Source organism: Acomys russatus, chromosome 2 (assembly GCF_903995435.1).
Source record: "Acomys russatus chromosome 2, mAcoRus1.1, whole genome shotgun sequence".
Classification (NCBI taxonomy): Eukaryota; Metazoa; Chordata; class Mammalia; order Rodentia; family Muridae; genus Acomys; species Acomys russatus.
In genome coordinates, this window is record NC_067138.1 from 54238552 (window position 1) to 54259333 (window position 20782).

Here is a 20782-nt window from a genome sequence, read left to right on the forward strand (position 1 = left end):
CTCAGGATGAGATGGCTCCTAGGGATTTTTCACTGTGATATCCAGAAACCATGGGCCAACACCATATGCTTACAGTCACTCCTAGAGAGAACTCTCATAAGATGAGATTGCTTCTTTAAAAGAAGCTGCAGTGGCATGGGGTGGCATCTATCCGTTGTCATGCTTGGCAATGCATGAGCCTGACAAACTAAGCAATCGGTTGTGTGCAGACTCCCACAGCACCTGCCGCTTTGCCACCTTGCTTTCCTGTTTTACTGCTAATGCACAGGGGAAGTAAACATCCTTCCTTTGAGGAGAAGAATGTACTCTCCCCAAGTGGTAATGGAGATCAGGGTTGTATAGGAAAGGGGTGGCTGCTTCCTTGGGCAAGCCTGGATAGGCTCCTTGTCCAGCAATGGGAACCTTAGGTAAGGCACGTTGGCTATCTGAGCCAGGCCTCTTTCGTCCTCCAAATGTGCTAATAACACCTGTAAAATTCCCAGCTTGGTCTCCAATAGAAGTTTTCAGTAAAGGGAAATCACGGTGGTAATGCTGATGCCGTGCCCTCAAGCTGGGGTCTGTTAGTTACAGAGCCCTTGGAAGGCTAGAATTTAGTTCAAGTTAGGTAGTTTTGACACATTTCTTCTTAGTTATTTCTCTTTTCTAATAATTCTCTATTCCAAATTGCTAGTGACAGGTAATTCAGGTTGCAGCTTCTTTTATGATAGAATGGATAAGATCTGAATTTTTCTGTATCTGGAAACATAAGCCCAATCCCTGGTTGTTAGCCGGTGTAAATTCAGGCTCGGCAAGAGGTAGACTGATGTTCCAAATACTGTGTCCCAGCACCTGACATGTGTAAGTGGCAGCCCCTAGGGATATGTGCCTGTGTGTGAGTCTGTGTGTGTGTGTGTGCGTGTGCCTATGGTTGTCCGTGTTGTACATGTGTCTGTCTACATGACTCTGTCATGGGTGTGTGTGTGTGTGCCTGTGGCTGTCCGTGTTGTACATGTGTCTGTCTACATGACTGTCGTGTGTGTGTGTGTGTGTGTGTATGCCTGTGGTTGTCCGTGTTGTACATGTGTCTGTCTATATGACTCTGTCTCCTGTGTGTGTGTTGTGTGTGTGTGTGTGTGTGTGTGTGTATGCACCTGTGGTTGTTCGTATTGTACATGTGTCTGTCTATATGACTCTGTCTCCTCTCTGTGTGTGTGTGTGTGTGTGTGTGTGTGTGTATGCCTGTGGTTGTCCATGTTGTACATGTGTCTGTTTATATGACTCTGTTTTGTGTGTGTGTGTGTGTATGCACCTGTGGTTATCCGTGTTGTACATGTGTCTGTCTATATGACTCTGTCTCGTGTGTGTGTGTGTGTGTGTGTGTGTGTGTGTGTGTGTGTGTGTATGCCTGTGGTTGTCTGTGTTGTACATGTGCCTGTCTGTATGACTCTGTCTCCTGTGTGTGTGTGTGTTTGTGTATGCGCCTATGGTTGTCCATGTTATACATGTGTCTGTCTATATGACTCTGTCTCCTGTGTGTGTGTGTGTGTGTAATTTTACTTCATTTTTTTCCCCATCCTACTGAAATAGCTTTATTTCCTCCCCTTTTTTTTCTGTGTGGCAGCACAGAGCACATTTCCTTGTGTTGCCTTCCCAGGCTAGTAGAAGAAGACCCAAAAGCCACAAGATCTGTAATCCAGCCATCTTCTCCCAAGCAGATGTTTAAATTCTGTTTGAAAATTAACTTCTAAATTCATATCTCTAGTTTCCAAAATTTAGCACCAAGTTGACACATCACTTTTTAAAGCTTTTCTGGCTTCAAAATGGTAGCCTCATTCAGTCTTTCTTGATCTAAGGATGGGCGGGCTCTGGGAACACTCTAAGCATGTTTGCCAGTGAACCTGTAACTAACACGTTAGCAGAAACATTCTGATATAGGACCTGTATATAATCTGAGACTTGACCTTGCATAGTAGAAAGGAGTCTTTACATGTAACCTTTCTCTTTGGAATTAATCTTTGAACTTTGGTTTTCTGACCACTATCCATTCCCTTGGCACTTGATCCAGTAGCAGGAAATGTGTCGGCCTGCCCCTGTGGAAATGGGGGTGAGTCTTGGTATTAGCCCTAAAAAAAAATCAGTAAACTGATTTTGGACACAAAGTGGTATCCTGAAACCAGAAAACTCACCTTGGCCTACTAGAACCTTCCATGTAGTATCTCTGGTGAGGAAGCTCCTGCTGTCTAAAGTAGTGAATCCTTCCCTTCATAAGATAACTTTGGTAGGGCTGGAGAGATGGCTCAGTGGTTAAGAGCACTGCCTGCTCTTCCAGAGGTCCTGAGTTCCGTTCCCAGCAACTGCATGGTGGCTCAGAACCATCTAATGTGATCTGATGCCCTCTTCTGCCCTGCAGGTGTGCGTGCAGGCAGAACACTGTATACATAATAATAAATAAATTTTTTTTAAAAAAAGATAACTTTGGTAAAGGGGAGAAAATGGACTTGAAAACAATTATTCCCAAAGCGTGGTGCTGCCATACTTGGTTGTTAGCCACTGTGCATTCCGGCTCTGCGCGAGCCTGAACTGATGCTCTGAGCACTCCATTTTCTGCTCCTTGTGTGACCCTGCATCCTAGGAAGGTGGGAAAAGGCCATTAGGGGAGGAGATTAACAGCAGGAGGACATTAGAGGAGCAGGGCTGTAAGTGAGCACCGAGCTACCTTTCTGTTTGGAAGAAATGGTTCTGCTAGTATGCAATCTGTGGTGTGGGTGAGAGTGCCCCACCTGTAGCCTCCTGGGGAAAGTAACTCATCACATCCTATTAAAGCCACTAAGATGCTCTTAGCTAAGAGTTGAGCTGTCCAGGATAAGGAATGTAGTCAGCCTCACCCATACAACTTTCCAGAAAAACCAAATTGTTTCACAGCTAATTGGTACAAATGTTCCCTTGCCCACTGTTTAGAGCTGGAGACCCACTTGAACATTTCCATGACTGTTTATGTAATTAAATGCCCTTTACTTTTCCCACCTTAAGAATGCAGGTCCTGCAGAGCCTTTCTTTTAAGTAAATTTAAGATTGTGCAAGAGGGAATTATGTACAGATAATTTCCCACACTTGTAGTATGCCACTTTATTTGGAAATGAATGACTAGAAACCATTCACATATCTACTTCTAAACTTCCCCCCAGCTTCCCTTAACAGTAAGTATGAAGAAATGAAAAAGGACGGCTGTCATGCTTGGCGTAGCTGTACCATTGCACATCACCCACTTTTTCCTAAGAACCGTCCAGCGAGCCACGCCATGTGTGAGGTCCTCAGAAATCAGTCTAGCTAGAAAATGCCATCAAGACAGGAAGCCCTCATGGTTCTCTGATCCACCACAGAAGAGTTTACAGAGCTTACTGGCTGCATAGGGGTGTTACGTGTTATTGTGTTGGTCCCTGGGCCTGAAAGACTCCCCAAAAATTGCAGTGTCCTATAGCTGCATTGTCCACTAGCCACATCCAGCTATTTAACTTAATTTAAAATCAGTTCCTTAGCCTTACCAGCTAGACTCCAGCTACCTGGTAGCCACACTGAGGCTGCTGTGCTGTGCTGTGCTGTGTTGTGCTGTGCTGTGCTGTGCTAATGCTGAGGTTTCTGTCATCATAGAGAACTAAAGAAGTGGCCCCAGGACTTTTAAGAAGATCCTTTGTGACCATAGCATATACTTAACACAAAAGCCCTTTACATATCTGCTTGAGACTGGTACTCAAATACTAGTCAGACTGTTAGCAAAATACCACTCAGCCATATACACATGTTTGGTTATACCAGTTGTTAAAGTAGTAAAGTGTCTAAGTTAACAAAAACTCTGGCTCTCCACTGTTCTGACTGAGGCTTTAGAGGCACAGGTCATTTCCCTAAGGTTCCTAGCCCCTTCTTCAGCCCAAGAAAATGAGTAAGCTAATGTCTGTCCCATCCTGAAGGGTGACAGGGCCCTCAGGGTGTTGCCCCAGCACTGTGGGCACCAGATTGGTGGCTGGTACTTTCGGTTTCTTGGTGCCTTGAATTTGAGGAGGGGCCACTTCCTAAGACTCGTTCTAAAGGCTCATGTGTCACTGTCATGGCTATGTATCCAATGATAGAACCATCAGCCTCAAGAAGACCTTAAAAATCATTTCATGTCCTCCAAGAATTCAGGACCCAAAGAGTCACTCAGTTAATTCGTGGCAAACTGAGAAATACAACTTAACCTGGTATGTATGTATGTATGTATGTATGTATGTATGTATGTATGTGTGTATGATGTATGTATGTATGTATGCATGCATGCATTCACTCATTTATTATCTCCCTCTTTCTGTGTCTTTCCTTCACTGTAAAATGGGGATTAATAATCTAATGCCTGTCAACATTGTTAATAAAAAGTAAGATGATCTTTAACATTAAATGTATATCTTATAACTTATAAAACTAAAAATCCAATCCACATATATGTGTATATTCACATATATACAAATGTATTTTCCACCTCATTTAATCCTAAGTAGAACCCTTTGTGAAGAGTTAGGCTCAGAGGCTGAGCACCTGACCCACGTAGCAAAGCCACTGTGACACAGAGGGCTATGTCTCTCAGGACTTAGGAACTATGAACTCTTGTAAATGTATGGTAACAGAACCATGTGGCATTGCTAGTTTTTGGCCTGTGGCATTTTGCAGTTCAGAAGTTAGTGATACTGAAAGTTATTGCTTTACCCAAGTGATGCAATTTTTTTACACTTTGATAATCTGCCAGTTGCACAGACTTTGGTTCAGCATGGGCGGCTTTGAAGTATATTTTTAAAATGAGAGAATCCAGATTTGTAATTAGCTTTGCAAATGCTAGTTGTACAGTTTCAGTGTCTGAAGAGCTTCTGCTAAGTGTTCCTGTTACAAGTGGCAATTTTGTTTCTTATTCCCTCCCTGTCCCCAAGCAATTAGGAGAAACAAAGTCTGCTCTTTGCGGATCATTTCCTCACCACTTTATTTTTTTTTATACCCTATAAATTTGGTGAACTCACAAAATTAACTATATACCTGATCATGGCAAAAGAAATGTTTTATAAGCCATTCTATTCACTTAGACTCCTAAGTATCAGGAGAATGCTTCCCAGATTAGAAAGGAAGTCACAATGAACAAATAGTCCACTTCTTGATACGACTTTGCTCTTTTGGTCCTTTTTTGTTTTAATTGTTGTAATAGGACAGCTAGGACTTTGATGGAAGATTACTAAAAGAGATGACTTTAGTTCACTCTCAAAATACAATAAAAAGTGCTCACACCTGATTTCTCAAATCTTAGCTATGTTAATTGTATATGCTGAACGCAGAGGTTGATTTTATGGATAAGACTACTGTTGTGCCCTTCCAGAAACAGTGGGGGGAGGAAGAGAGGTGGTCCTCCCCAGGGAGGAGCACACCAGTTGGTTTTCAAGTGCCATATGGACAACCCTGAAAACTTATGTACAGGTAGCATTAGACAGACTGAACGGGTTATATTTAGGAATATATGTATATATACACATGTACACATGCAATAACATTTAGTGAAAAAAGAGGCCATGCATTTGAAGGAGTTTTAGAGTGTGCCTGGAGGGAGGAAAGAGAAGGAAGAAATGTTTTCATTAAATTATAATCTCAAAAATAAAAGATAAAATTAATGATTTTTTTTTTTTTTAGAAAAAAAATTAAAAGGAGCATGGGCTGTGCCTCCAAAGGACCCAGTTTCCAGCACCTACTTGGTGGCTCACAGTTATCTGTACTCCAGTCTCAGGGGATCTGACACCATCTTTTGGCTTCCATAAGCAATTCACACAACTGGAATACATGCACATGATATATAGATATATATTCAATAAAGCACTTAAAAACATAAAATAAAAATATATAAAACCTCAAAAAATTAAAGAAAAAACTTTTCAGGACACCTTTGAAATTCATATCACCAACCTGGTCATTGTTTTTCTAGGATCCCAAGGAACGGTCAGAAACTGAGACAACCTGATACTCCCGTGACCCTTCAGCGTCACCTCCAGTGAAAGTGGAGGGAAACACCAATAATTCCTTATTTAAAGTATTATAACATTACAGAGATCTTTGAAAGTATGTTTTTAATAACTGTAGCAACTTGGGGAAATGCTCACTCTCGAGCAACTCACATTTTATTTCACAATTAAATAAAAAATTATGAAAAAAATCTCCAAATATATTTGTATATCTGATCATAATACTTACTGGTCCATAATACAGGGGTGTGTGTGTGTGTGTGTGTGTGTGTGTGTGTGTGTGTGTGTGTGTGTGTAAGCTTCTTTGATAGAAAATCCTGGCCTGAATTAATGTGAGGTATTATTTTGTCCCAATTAATGAGTGACCCTCTATTTTTGCATAAAAACATAGCACTTCCTTAGCTGTGGGGTACTTAACTTAGATAATAAGAGTAGTTGTGTGCCTATAAGAATAATATAGTGACAGTTACATCCTATACTCCCAAATCAAAAATAAATCAGAATGGCGCATTATATCTAACCCCAGGAATTACACTGAAGGGGCTAGGAGCCTAAACAGCAGACCACCCCTAGTCATTTATTGGTCAAGATTATCATTGCTCATTGTTGGTTGTTTTTTTTTTCCCCTTATGCTCTACCTATGTTCTGCAGCAAACATTAGCTCGTCATCAGAGAAGAGAAAACAAATAGTTCTGAAAATCTGCTATGAGGATACAAGGTTGGGCTAGAGCCAACCAAATCAGACTGCTTTGAAAATGAACACATTTGAAGCATCACTGTCACTCAGAATCCACAAGTTTGTCATTTTCTTCTAGAATCCCTGCTAGTTAGGACAACCCCTTACTGAGTTTGTTGAAGAAAGCCTTCTGAGATGGAGCAGGAGATAATGGGATGGTTGGATACTGGCCGCCTCCAAGATGTCTGCTCAAGATGACACCTGATAAGGAGAGCTTGTCCACCTGAGTAGAGCCCAGATACTGGCACCCAGGGGATTTGTCATGCTCTGTCTGTATGGTTCGGTTGAGAAGAACACCAGAACCACAGTGGAGTACTGTATCATTCGTTCATGGGTTGGAGTAGAGGTTGTGAGGCACAGGCAGGGGAAACAGCACGTGCAACACTTACTCCAGTAATGCGCTTTTCCTTTGGGTCTAGGTGAACACTCACTGATCTATCACAAGGCTGCCTCACCGAGCTTTGGGGTCCATGTCTGAATGGATTGCTGTAGCCTCCTCATCTCTTCCTCTGCCCAGCTACCGGCATCCTAAGACTCGAAGCCAGGACAGGATCTGGGGAAATTATATGTAAGTTTTTACTAAGATTTCTTTGCTTTAACTGAACAAGGGTAAGTGTGAAATGACAATACCAATAACCAAAACACACAAAAGCTACCTTTCTTTTAACGAAACATCACAAGAATTGTAACTGATACAAGAAACAAGGCCTGGGGCCCTCGTTAATAGTGCCTCCCTAGCTCGGTAGTTCTCAAGCATTAGCTTGCATGGAATCACACCGGCTGTTCTGAGCCAGTAGATCTGGTGCCAAGCCAGCAATCTGTTTTACTAGCAGTTTCCAAGTGACAATGATGTAGTTGCTCCAAGGCCCTCACTTTGAGAATCACTGCTTTAACTCAAGTGTGTTGGCGGGGTGGGGGCGGGGGGACGACAGGGGAGGGGTGAATGGTGAAGGGAGGACACTCTATGCTTTAATATAAAGTACAATGAGGTATAGAACCTGTACTTACCATACTGACGTGTGTCTCAGAAGACAGCTTTGGGGTCTGCCCCGGCAGCTTCATCTCAAAAGTTCCGCCATTATCACATGCTGGCTTTCCTCCTATAATGCTGCCCGTTCTTTGCCCTTGGTCTTTAGGTCAGAATAATGGTGCAGCTATTAACTTGGAGCAGTGGTCACAGTCCCTTGGCAGGTGTGCGTATCAGGATTGATACGTCAAAAGGGAAAGTCCTCCCCAGACCCCCAACCCCTGGGTTGGAGAATCTGTTGCTCCTTTTCAAAGTGAATCTTCATAGTACCATCGCTCCCTGCTACACCAGATGCAACTGGATTTACAAAAGACACAAGGTGGGAGGCACATCTCCAGTAAATAACCCGTCAACAACACTCAGGTTTTATGGGTTTCCAAGGACTGCCTTACTTTGGGGTCAGCTCATTACTGTGTTAGCTTCCAAAAGGCTAACTATGTCAATGCCAAAAGCAAAGACAGTTTACTCTATATTGATTAAAAATAAAAGCAAGAGTTTGGCTAAAGACAGTTGGGTATGAGTAAGTGGACGTCTGTGAGCGTGTTGTGTGTTGCTGAGCTTTCGATGTAGACATGTTAAGTATTTTTTTTCTTTTATTTCATTAAATAAATGTAAAGATAAAATTGTAATGATGGTACCATCCTGTCCGGGAAACATCTGAGAAATTGCTGAGCCTTTTAAATTCGTGGTAAAGCACCATGATTTATAACGTTTTACTTGGGTGTGGCACATGTCGCCACTCACTTGAGATTTGCAGTTATTTTATTCTTGCTCATCAGAATTGAGAATGGTTACTGTTAATAAGATAATTGCCACCCGACTGTGTCATGCTAAATGAAATAGGTTGGTGTTGTTGCTCATGCGAGGTGCCTGGCGTTGTCAAATCATACAATTCATAAGTAGAACCGTGGTTGCCGTCAGTGGGGGCAGAGGGCTGGGGTTTGTTGTTTAATGGGTACAGCATATGGATTGGAAAGGTTATGCTTTGGTAGCTGATGTTGTTCTCTGTACAGTGATGTCTGTGCTCTCAATATCACCAAGCTGCGCATTTGAAAATGAGCACACCTGTATTTTCTGTTGTATTTTAACATGATTTTTAAAGTCAACTCAACAGCAGAGCTCACTCCTCCTTCCAAGAATGCTGACTCTTGAAAGCAAAGCTACGGTTTGGGGGTGTGCAGTGGCACCTTACACTGCCCTCTCGTCGTGCTACTTTTTTCTCTTCCCCCAAACATAGTCGGCAGGAATGGGGGGGGCAGGAGAGGGGTTGGGGGGGTGGAGGCTCAGCTGCAGGGATGGAATCCTTGGTGGAGTGAAACATGTGACTAACTGAAGCCATCAAAGGAGTTTGCCATTGACCTGTGACAGTGTCTACCAAACTCTGTGTGGCGTAGTGGATGTTGTTGCCTTGCTGGGGTGAAAGGAGGGGTGCAGCGAGGCTGCTCCAGATCCCAGGGAGGTTGCTGGGCCAGTGCAGCCCAGAGCAGTATCATGGGGTTGTATGTCTGACTGTTGCTCCTAATGGGTCTGTCTTGACTGGCGGAGGTGGGCATGTAGGACAAGCCAGGGAAGACAGACCTGCCTCCACCCAGTCACTGTACTGTGAAGAGAAGGCTGGGCATTATTAGACCCATCAGTCACAGAACAGGTCAGGGAGTGACCAGCCTGTAGTCCCATGGGAAGCACTGGATTTGTCCACCCAACTCTGCTTTTCTTGTATCTTCTTGTTTCTAGAAAGCTGGCCTGGGAGCGCAGCTAGCAGATTCTCATTAGAACTAGCAGCGTGCTTTTTTTTTTCAGATCCGTGGTTGTCTTTAGACTTTATCCCTGGTACTGACCATACATAAAGACCCATGGACAGATACAGCTGGACAGTTTCTAGTTTTGTTAAAGGCAAGTACAAGTGGGGGAGGGGGATGGCTCAAAAGCCAATGTTCTAAATTACCGAATGATCCCCCTAAGCTGCTATGGTTATTTGTGTGTATGCACACATGCCCATACACGTGGAACTTTGGCTTAAGGAAATGGTATAACCAGAATAAAGACTCAATGAAACCCTTGGGATTCAAGGACAGCACATACCAGTCAGTCCCTGATTCTCACACCACATTTTCTTCAAACCTTCTTGGAAATCAACTCTATGTTTCACTTAGGCCATGGCAAATCGACAAAGGGTTTTGACTCAAATGCTATTGGGGAGACAGGGGTGGGGTGGGGGAACAACAAAACCAAAGTTTTATCATAGAAAGGAAAACCCAGCAACTCTAAGGGAGAAGAAACCAAGGGTGAATTCAGTTCTGAGATCCACGTGGACCTGCAGCACCTGACCTTGAGTGAGGTGGTGTGATGTCATGCCCCCCATGAGTGCTGGTGACGTCATTGCAGGGGCACATTGACACACTTCCCCAGAAGAGACCAGCAAACAGGATACTAGACAAAATGACACAGAGAAAAACTTCTGGAGCTCTCCTTGTTGGCCCTCCTGTTTCTTAGGGTCAGGTGTGCCTCATTCCCGATGCTGGCGTGTTTACTGAAGGCTTTGCTACCTGGAAGGTCCCTCAATGAGCTAGCCTTCCAGCTCCCCACCCCAGCCCTTACACACAAGCACACATGCACGCACACATGCGTGTACACACACACACTCGTGCCCCAACATCCCACTTCCCTTTTCAGAGATCAAGGCTCGGAAAACAAGGTAGATCTGGTTTTCTGTGAGGGTAGGGTGGACCCTGGAGGGTGTTGGCAACTTTGGCCTCTTATGTGCTGAATCTCTGAGAATAGTTAAATGTGTTATGGTTCAATGTGGAAACTGCTTTGGAGGGACCTTCAGAAAAAAGGCACCTGCTGCTTGTCATTAACCAGAACACTGAAGCAAGCATATCCTTGTCCTCTGGCCCAAGGTCTCCCTGCACCATCATAGACATGGGCATAGGATAGAGAACAGCAGCATGTGCTTTCACTCACATTCTTGAGGAACTGTGTCACTTCCGGAATCAAGGGTGAGATGTTTTAGGAATAATCTGTCAGCTGTGATAGCATGGCTTTCAGGAGTGACTCCACGGACCTGTGTGTTTGGCTTCCGCGGTCATCGGGGACCATCACACAGGTTTGGAGCCAGTACTGTGGGTTTGTTTTTAGAAGAATGTTTGATTTGATCATTTTAGAGCAGACTCTGTCCACAATTACATTCTATTCACAAGACGATCGAAACCAATTTTTTTTTTTTTGCATGCATGCTAATAGTAAGGGGAGGTGATATTGCAAACATGGGAATATGGGTTAATACATTAATCAGAACCTCCGGAGTCTTTCCTCTGGGTCTCCAACTAGGCTGAGCTGTATTGCAGTGCACAGTCCCCTACCAAGTCATAGCCTTAGCCACATAAATGCTTTATCGGCTTTTATTCCAATGGCCTCCGGCCTGCTGAGCGCTAAAGAAGTGACTTTGTGGGTGCACCTGTCACTAGTGAAATGACACTTCTCCCTACTGTAGGGGAATTCATGGTTCCTTTTTGTGGGTTCTTAGTCTCATTAATAAAAGATGTTTAAAGTGGACTCAGAGGCCAGCAAGGTGGCTCAGCAGTAGAAGACACTTGCCACCCGGCGGCCTCAGTTTGATCACTGGGACCTGTGTGGAAGGAAAGAGCTGACTCCTGAAAGCTGCCCTCTGACCACCACACCTGTACTACGGCACGCGCGCACAGCACACACACACACACATGCACACAGACACACACACACACACACACACACACCCCAAATAAATGAATAGGACTTTTTTTTAAAAAAACAGACTCAGAAGGAAGCCCAAGGACCATTTTACTAGAATTGAGAGAAAAACTGGGTGGGCAAGCTACAACTCTGTGAAACCACTGGGAGGGGACGATGGGGAAGAGAGAAGTCCTTGTTCAGCCATTGGCATTGCATGGCAGTGGGGTACAGAGGATGTCAGAGAAAGTAGGCCGGGCTAGAGGGTCAGTGAAAGCATCCTCCAGACAGCTAAACAACGAGCAGGCCAAAGGGCTGGGGGAAAGCCCCCAGGGTGTTGGGCCACAAGGTACATAGCCTTTTGTAGGGCATTTTCTTAGCACTCGCCTGCCATTGCCACATTTGTATCTCACAGGCTTTTGGGGGGGGTGGGGGGTGGGGGCACTTGTTTTCTTTCTGAGATGAAACCCAGGTGAGGAAGGGCTTCCAGTCTTTCTGCATCACCTGACTCCATTCATATGTTAATCTCGGTGTAACTATCTTATCACACCGGCTCCTACCAGCTCACTGAGCCCCGGAAGGGCAGCTTGCCCTTCTAGGAACCCCATTCAGCCAATCACAAGAGGGCCTGGTGTCTACAGCAGTCCTGGCAGAAAGTGCAAAGAAAGGGTATGTTGAGTTGTGTTGCTGCTCTTCTTCCCCAGGCCATTCTCCGTGAGGCTCTACAAGCTAGCTGGGTTATTGAAGCCCTCAGCTGCTGATTGGAAACTGTTGTGTCTAGAAGATTTTCCCGTGTTCTATACCTGATTGGCACCAAGTCAGATAATTATGTGAGCCCTGTGTATTAACTATTCTAGTTTCTAGAAAAAGTCAGACTCCAGAGAATTGTTTTCTTGTGGCAAAGCAGAGGTAACTTTGTATCCCCTCTTGCAAAAGTAAAGTCATGGTTCACTAAATAGCCGATACACACTGAAAAGCATGGCAGCCAGTTTTATCACTCGGGTCTCAGTGAGTACTTCCACAGCTTGGACACACTGAACATGTGCTCCATCACGGATGGAATTGTCTATAAAATCACATAAAAGACCAATACTGGGGAGGCAGAGGCAGGTGGACCTCTGTGAGTTTGAAGCCAGGACAACCAAGCTACACACGGAAACCCTGCCTGGAAAAAACAAAAAGAAAAGTCACATAAAAGAATAAAAACAAATGTCCCTTCTAATCTAGCTACAAAGATACAACTTAGCTATACTATATGTCCTGTGTATTTTTCCAAATTGTTTTCAACCAACAACTCTAAATTCATGAGGAACACTTTGCAGGGACTATACTGCGAAGCTTGGTGTCAGTTGAAAATAGCATCACTATATATATCATTTTATAGGACGAAGATCTCCTTTTTTGTTTCCCTCCAAGTTCTATTGCTCAGTCTGACACAGACACATGTGTGGGCGTACAAATACCTTTATCAGGTAGAAGCTTCTTTCAACTATCATTCTCTTTCCTACATCTTAATTAAAATTTAAAAAAGAAATGCATAGGATGGACTTGCAAAGCCTTTGCAGCTCCTAGGATCATAAAAGAAAGATTGGCTTCCGTACAATGATCTTAGTGTTATGCCCATCGACAGCATCTGCTTGCTTTAAAAGTGTAGTACACAGTAAGCCAAGTAGATGGGGGAACAGGAAGGCTGACCTACTAGCCTCTTGCCCCACTCCTCATCCACAACCCAAACAACATGTGCTCCAGTAAAGCTCCAGTTCCATCCAAGTGTCTGCCTTCTCCTCTTCTGAACCAGCCTCCCTGCCACCCCACACCCAAAGCAATGTCTGTCCAAACCGCTGGGCTCTGATGCATGGCTCTTGGTGTCTGTTAGTCCTTACCACCCTATAGGGTGGGCTCCTTCTTAGGGTTGGGGTGACTCCTCACTTAGCCAGTATTAGGGAGAGACTAAAACACCGAGAAGACCCAGGTGAGACACGAGGGGTTGCTTAAGGCTCGTGAGTAGTGCCATCCACGTTCCTCGTCTTAGAGTAGGAAATGCTTAGTTAGGAGCCGCTGGGAGCGATTTGGCTTACAAAATGGGTCTTTGGAGATTTTTATCATTCCCTGTATACGACGATAAGTTCCTTGAAAAGGCTGACTTCTTTGCATCCCCTCAGATCCTCTATGTCCTTTGTGGAACAAAGACTCTCTATGGGTTGGTGTGGATTTTTCTGTGGCTGTCGGTGGTAGGGGAACGAATGCGTGCATTCCACTTGATCTGTTGTGCCACCTACACCCGCAGTTGATGGCACTTCTGTAAATATCCTCAATTGTGTTTGACATCCGATTGGGTACAGGTGCGGGGAAGTGGCATACAGTATCTTGCTCCCCTCGGGGTGGAGGAGATGCGAATACTGATAATGAGAATTTGCCTCCTTCATTTTCGATTTGGTCACTTTGCTTCACTGAGTCAGAGCACCTGCTGCTAGGATGGGCACACCGCGACACCTGAAACAGTCCCTCAGATCGCCGCTGACAGTGTATATGAGTTTCTCATTACATTAACAGCTGCTATTTGTCGTATAATTTCAGGAGCATACTAAAGGTGCGTTAGCTTTGTCATTGACATTGAGATTAACTTTCTCTAACCCAGACTAGTGAAAACTAAAATGTTCCTCACCACATACAAGTTTTGCTTTCACTGTGCTCAGACCCTCCCATCTGTCACAGCACAGTCATTTGGTGTCTGATTTGGGGGCGGTGTGGTTGTTTCTCAGTGGTGTATGACCCACTTTTTCATAATACTTAATTGCCTGTGTTTTTACTATACAAGTCAGAATCTGACAAGAGTGGACTAAGGCCCCAAAAGGATTTTCTGAGACTTCTCGTCAGCTCTAGGGGCACCGTTATCAGAAGAAGGTCTTATCCCCGCAGGGTGTGCGTTCACTACCATAGAGCGATGAGCTGGCTCCTCTGGTTTCTGGATAATGAGCAAGTGCACAGGTAATGACAGCTTCCTCGTGGTTGGTTCCTTTTGTGTGTGAGTTGTTTTGCTGAGCTAGACTTTTAAAATATTAATACCAGCAATGCTTCTCTGCCGTGGTCGGGGAAGGGCTCAGAAAGGTCAGCATCTTCATGGGTACTTTGGGACCTTAACAACTTTTCCTTTAAAATCTGAAGAGATCGGAACCAAAAACATACCTGTATTTTTTCCGTACCCCCAGCAGACATCTCTATGGTTGTCGGTTGTTTTGTTTTTACGCTATCGAGATAGCGTCTCTGTAAGCACTGGAGACCTCAGTCTGCGGTGACAGCCGTGTGATTGTTCAAGCTTCATCGGCTTCTGGCTGGGGAGTGACAACCTGTGGTGAAAGCGGACAGAAAACGCATAGGAGAGCAGGGCCGGGGAGGGAGTAGTGTGTCTTGCTAGCCACTGGCCACTGAGGACTAAAAGCAGATGGAAGCCAAGTGCTGTTGGCTGAAGTTTGGCAAAAGCCATTCCTCAAAGACTGGTGTATAACTGTTTATCCTTCTGACATGACGGTTGTTAAGTGGAAGATTTTTTTTTTAATATCGTTGTTTCAAAACAAAATTTTGAAGGTGTCACTTGTCCCGATGTCACCTATCCTGATTCACAGGAGATGTTTTGGCGAACATTTATTTACCAGAGTCTGTCTGACATGTGGCTCGTGGAAGACTCGTCTGCACACATACCACCTTTGAGCATGCCCAGAGATAAGTCAACCTTGTTTTCCATGAAAGTCCTGATACAGAAAAAGAACTAAAGTACAAACAGTAACTGGAAAAAGTGTCACACATGTTAGCCACTTTGCATCCCTTGTTAGGACAAACCCTGGGCTGGGTTTTTTTACATTCGTGAAGTTGTGCGGTAGGTGGAGCAGTGTGGGTGGTTCAGAAAAAGTAGCGGTTAGAATAAGATTTTCCATTGATTGCCCTTTGTGCATGGCTAAAAATAAGATTCATACAAATCAGAATGTGTAGTGCAAGCAGAATCACTCTGTTAATTCTGATGACTGGCTTGCCCACATCTTTGCATCCGTCTGGTAAGTGGTATATTAGGAAATAAATGTCTCCATTTAAATAGCAAAGGCAACCAGGTTTTTTTTTTTCTATTTGCCTGCACATGATAGTTTGTCATTTTCCTCTTCTAAAGGAAGAAAAGCATAATTCACACTTGTGCGAATTGTGTTGGTGACGGGAGTGGTGAGATCCGTGAATATCTCTAAAGAGTACTGACTGGCCTTGTTTGCCAGGTTGTTTTGCGGTGTCCATCTTCAAGGCTTATTGCTAGAAAGTTATTTCTTGTTAGCTCACAGAATACTGAAGAAAGAGTCACTTAGAGTGGACACTGAATGTGGTAGGGAGCAAGGAACAATGTACAAATGTTTATGGGGTGGTGCTCCCCGTAAACACAGGTGCTGGAGAAGCAGTTGGCCAAGTAAAAACTCCCCTTCATCTGGCCTCAGAAGTCTCCTGCAACCACAGTAAGTGATAACGTCTTAGTTTGTGGCTAGACGAAACACCAAAGAGAAGTGGCGTCAGTGTTCACAGGGAAATTTGTACCTTAGTGATCCCAGAGCTGGTGCTGTCCCAATCCACCGACTGAAGAGCTGTGGCATTTCCAGAGAAGGAGTGTCTGCAGGCGCGCAGAGCCTCTTGGTTTGATGCAGTCTGTGAAACAGATGAGTCAAGAGGGCAGTCTTGTTCAGAAGCCTCAGCAACGAAAGCGGCAAAGCGCGCGCCCCCTCCACTGTGGCAGCCCTCCCCGTCCTCAGGCTGAAGGGAGATAAGAGCTCTGGGAGAAGACAGACCCCTGCCCAAAGCTTAGCCGGGAGACCTGTGTTTGACCTGGACCTGTCTGCTTCACCTCCCTAGACCTGAGCATCTCTATCTGAAAATGGGAGAAGGTGCCGGACCTGCCCCATCGGGTGCCTGTAGGATTTGATGAGGTAATGATGTAAGAGGCAGAGCCAGAGCTGTGTGCAGTGGGTGCTGCTGCTGTCATTCTCACTCCTGCTCCTGCATCTCAAGGATGTGCTGGAGCATGTCGGGGCATTTGAGGTTCTCCTGTATGCTTGTAGTAGAAACTTTAGGATTTAACTCACAAAGGGTCAACCTCTGGCTCCGTGTATCTCATTCAGAGAGTGAGGGCATTTATAGAGCAGTTTGGATTTTGATAGTCTACTCAGGCTGCCCGTCAGGCTGTTTTATTTTGTAATGACGTGGACACGGTGCGCACTCCTTCCTTTGTAGATTAGCACTGGCATACCTAGTTATTTTTATCCTCACAGTATGCTTTTTATTTAAACATGGATATTCCAGTGCTAACATCTGTGCTTGTTGGTTGTAGAACCTGCTGGTATACAACAGGAAAGTGGCTGCAGTAATGTGGTAATCAGTGAAGCTTTTAGATATTTCAGGTAGGAACTAGCAAAACTTTAGGGGCAATTAGCTTCCCTGGTGGTGCCACTTCCTAGAGAAGACATCTCATATACAGTGATGTTGGTTACTGATCAATCATTAAGATGACCAAACGCTACCAGGCAGAAGACAGTTGGTGTTGAGTTTATTTTTATCCATTTTTGTTAATTATTTTCTGTTTCGTGTAATGTATACTTGCCCTTCTCGGTCATTTTCTTCCCAACAAAGTTTTCTATTACAAGTTAAATATATTAAATATTTCATAATACAAGGGTAGAGCTAAAAGCACCAGCAAACTTATTGGCTAACCTTTAGAAGCCTTGGAATTTGGACAGCAAGGGTTCCGATCAGACTTTCCCTCAGCATCCTCTATGACCTTCTGGGATCCTGGTTCTCATTTATCAAATTAAAAGAGAAATTGTGACAGTGCCTTGACTTTGTCTCACCTGGGACCTGACAAAAGTGATGAATGACACCAATAAGCTCAGAAATTACAACCCAGCCCAGAAGCCGCAGCAATGGTCTGCTGTTAGCAGTGGCTGGGTTGTTTTTTGTTTGATGTTGTTGTTGTTGTTGTTTTGTTTTGTTTTTCTTTAACTTCAGAATCCGTTTTCATGTTCATTCTACCATCCCAGGTACCAAGGGTGATTGTCGTATCAGCAGATTTTCTGGGGCTTAGTGTTGGTACCTGGCAGTCTGTGGTAGAGACATTCCTCGGGATGACGACCAGGACCATTTGCTTGTTCTTATAGCCACACCCTGTGTCTCACAGCATATTCAGGCTGATTTGCATGTTTGTTTTGTTTTGTTGGGGTTGGGGTTTGTTGTTGTTGTTGGTGGTGGTGGTGGTGGTGGTGGTGGTAGTGTTTTCTTGAGTAAAATGGAAGAATCCTTTTCCTCAGAGCAAATCCTTCCAGGTGACTTTCAGAGTACCTGGTACCACAATATAGCTTCAGCATGCACACACACACACACACACACACACACACACACACATAAGTACACCATTATCTTCGCCAGCCTCATTGCACTTTGCCACTGAAGCTTCTATGAAAACCACAGACAGGAAAAGGTAATGAATTAGGCTCTGGTTGTGATTTCTTCCCACACCTTTGTGAGGCATGACATCGATGATGAAATTCCTCCCATGCACCCACTGTGCTTCTTCCTACATAACAGTCATTGTAACCTGTCCTTCATGTGCAATTTGAGGGTAGTGGCCAGCCTGGGCTCATTATTCCTTTGCTTGAATAATATAAAGCACTTGCAATGGAGATTTACTCTAATGATGTATTTTAAGTGCATGTCCGCATTGCTAGTTTAATGCACTCAGTCATGAAATGCTTTAGAGTTTACGGCTAATGGATAAATCCTCAGAAAAACTGAAATTTTCAATAAGATTGACATTTGGAGTGCGAAATATAAATCTAATGAGAGCATTTCAAGCAAGGTTTGTAATTAGGGCTGAATAGAGTAAATTTGCACATGCTCACTGCAGAAGGGCACAGTGGAAGGTGAAATTGCATGTTCCGCAGTGCATGAGCGATGAAGGCCAATGTAGCAGTGTCAGGCCGTGACACCCGAGTATAAATGATACTGTCACCAAGTGCTGCGCAGGGTACCAAGGGAATTCCACTCTAGTAAATTACATTACTTAGACAGACCTGAAGGCATTGTGTTGGAATGAGGGGGAGAAAAGGAGAAGGCTGTCAGCACAAAGCAGAAGACATTGCCGTATAACCCACCGCAGGACTGACGTCACTGGCCTGTGTGGGACCTGGAAAGGTGAACGTTCTGGTCTCTTAATTAGCTTACAGAAGTGACAGACACACACAGTTGACTGTAAGGGAATGAGTATAGGTTGGTTTCTGTGACATGGTCAGTGTTGGTTTTCCTTACTATTTACAGTTCGGTGGTAATAGGAGATCAATGTACATTTGCTTTTATTTTATCTTCTCTATTGTGAGAATCTAACCCTTGGGCCTCAGTAATATAATACGGAGATGTAACAAGAATAAATTAATAATAAAAAAAAAAAAAGAAAGAAAAAAAAAAAAGAAGTGCCTGCCCATCTTCTGGACAGATGGAATTTAAAAAAAAAAAAAAAAAAAAAAAATACGGTTCTTCAAACCCCACGGTAATGAAAACATGTGGCAGCCATGGTCAGGTGGAAGGCGCCTGTCATCCCAGCTACTGGAGAGACCGAGGCAGGAGGATTGCAGTTAAGAACTCTTTTTCCTCACACTCATTTCCTTTTGTCCCCCTGCAGTGAAATGGGACAGATTGATCGGTTTGCTCTGTCTTAGCAGTTGTAGGCAGGAACTGGAGAAGAACATAAGCAACCATTATGATGCTGCTGCCCTTTTATCTGGCTGGATTCCGGATGCCAGCCCTTGAAGGAGCCAATCCCAGGCACTCAGGGATCCATCACTCACTTCTTAGCTACAAAGGGAATGCCTCAGAAAGAAATAGTCTGGAACATCAGGGTTGACTTTATTTGTTTGTTTGTTTATTTATTTATTTATTTTGAGACAGGGTTTCTCTGTGTAGCCTTGGCTGTCCTGGACTCACTTTGTAGACCAGGCTGGCGTCAAACTCACATTGATCCACCTGCCTCTGCCTCCCAAGTGCTGGGATTAAAGGCGTGCGCCACCACCACCCAGCCAGGGTTGGCTTTCTTTTTTTTTTTTTTTTTTTTTTTTTTTTTTATTAATTTATTCTTGTTACATCTCAATGTTTATCCCATCCCTTGTATCCTCCCATTCCTCCCCCCCCCCCATTTTCCCATTATTCCCCTCCCCTATGACTGTTCCTGAGGGGGCAGGGTTGGCTTTCTTAAGCATGTGTCACACCTCGTCCTTCTCGAAAATACTCCTGAGCAGCCTCCTGAAGACAAGCTGCCTGAAGAACACCCAAGGCTCTGCTGGGCATCTCCTCACAGCTTACGTGGCAGCTTTTCAGCCATCTTCCTAAAACAAGGCATCTTAGACATCAGAATTGGTACTTAGATTTGGGTCTTAGTCTTTCCGAAATAGAACCGTATCCTCGTCAGCATCATAATTTCATCTGTGTCTTGTATCTGTAGTTGTAGACTTTACTCATTTAATCACACGACTTAGTAAAGCCAGCGTGCTTGGAAAACTCGGCTTGAGGGTGGAAAGGAGAGAAACTCAATTAAATGCAAGATGGCATTTTCTATTTTATTCAGGTATATCCACCTTAAATGTATCCCAAGGGGCTCTGATGCAGCTCAGTGGTAGACCGCTCACACAGGCCAGGTAAGGCCTGCGATCCAAGACTCCCACAAAATGCCGTGTGAAGGCCAAGCTCACAGACTGCGTTCTCATTAAGTGTACGGGAACTCAGTCTCGCCTGCACAGGCACGTCCCCGCTCCCATCGTGTTTCACGTCAGCTCGTATTCCTTCCATCCATTACATCAGCAGGGAACTGTGTGTACGCTGATGTTTACTACATCATTACATACGGGGCTTTTTTCCCCCGCTTCCTGGCTTCTGCTATCAGACTCCCAACCCTGAGCTCTTGTGAGCTGAACCCTGGTGAAAGAGCTTTGGCAGCCCCGGAGACGTTTTAGCTTCCCTCCATTCTGAAGAGCTTCCTTTGTTCCTACTGCCCTACCCATGTCTTGACTCTTCTCTCTTCTTTTTTTCTTGCATTAAAATTGGGAAGAGAGCAGGGGGAGCTCCTGAGGAGGAGTAGGTCTGTGGAGGATTGAGAGCACTCATTCAGAAGCTATTCTTAGTTCCCAGAAACATAATGAAGCTGGGTTTTGCGCCCTGCAGAAGCTCCCATTAGTGGTCGCACTACCTGCCGCCTGATTCTGTTCTCCCCAAGGACGCCTGCTGGTTTCTTCCTAATGTTCT

The 20782-nt window shown here is 44.4% G+C and overlaps 1 protein-coding gene across 5 annotated transcripts in view; it reads left to right on the plus strand.

The window, feature by feature from the left end:
• The window catches only part of Bach2 (BTB domain and CNC homolog 2), a 340628-nt gene that overhangs the window by 171022 nt on the left and 148824 nt on the right, over nucleotides 1-20782 (plus strand). For 4 of the 5 annotated variants that reach the window (XM_051161111.1, XM_051161126.1, XM_051161118.1 and 1 more), the window contains one exon: nucleotides 7158-7306. The gene's annotated coding sequence lies outside the window, so the exon portion shown is untranslated. Of the gene's footprint in view, nucleotides 1-6621; nucleotides 6799-7157; nucleotides 7307-20782 lie in introns of those variants that run through there. The other variant, XM_051161135.1, reaches the window with a different exon arrangement.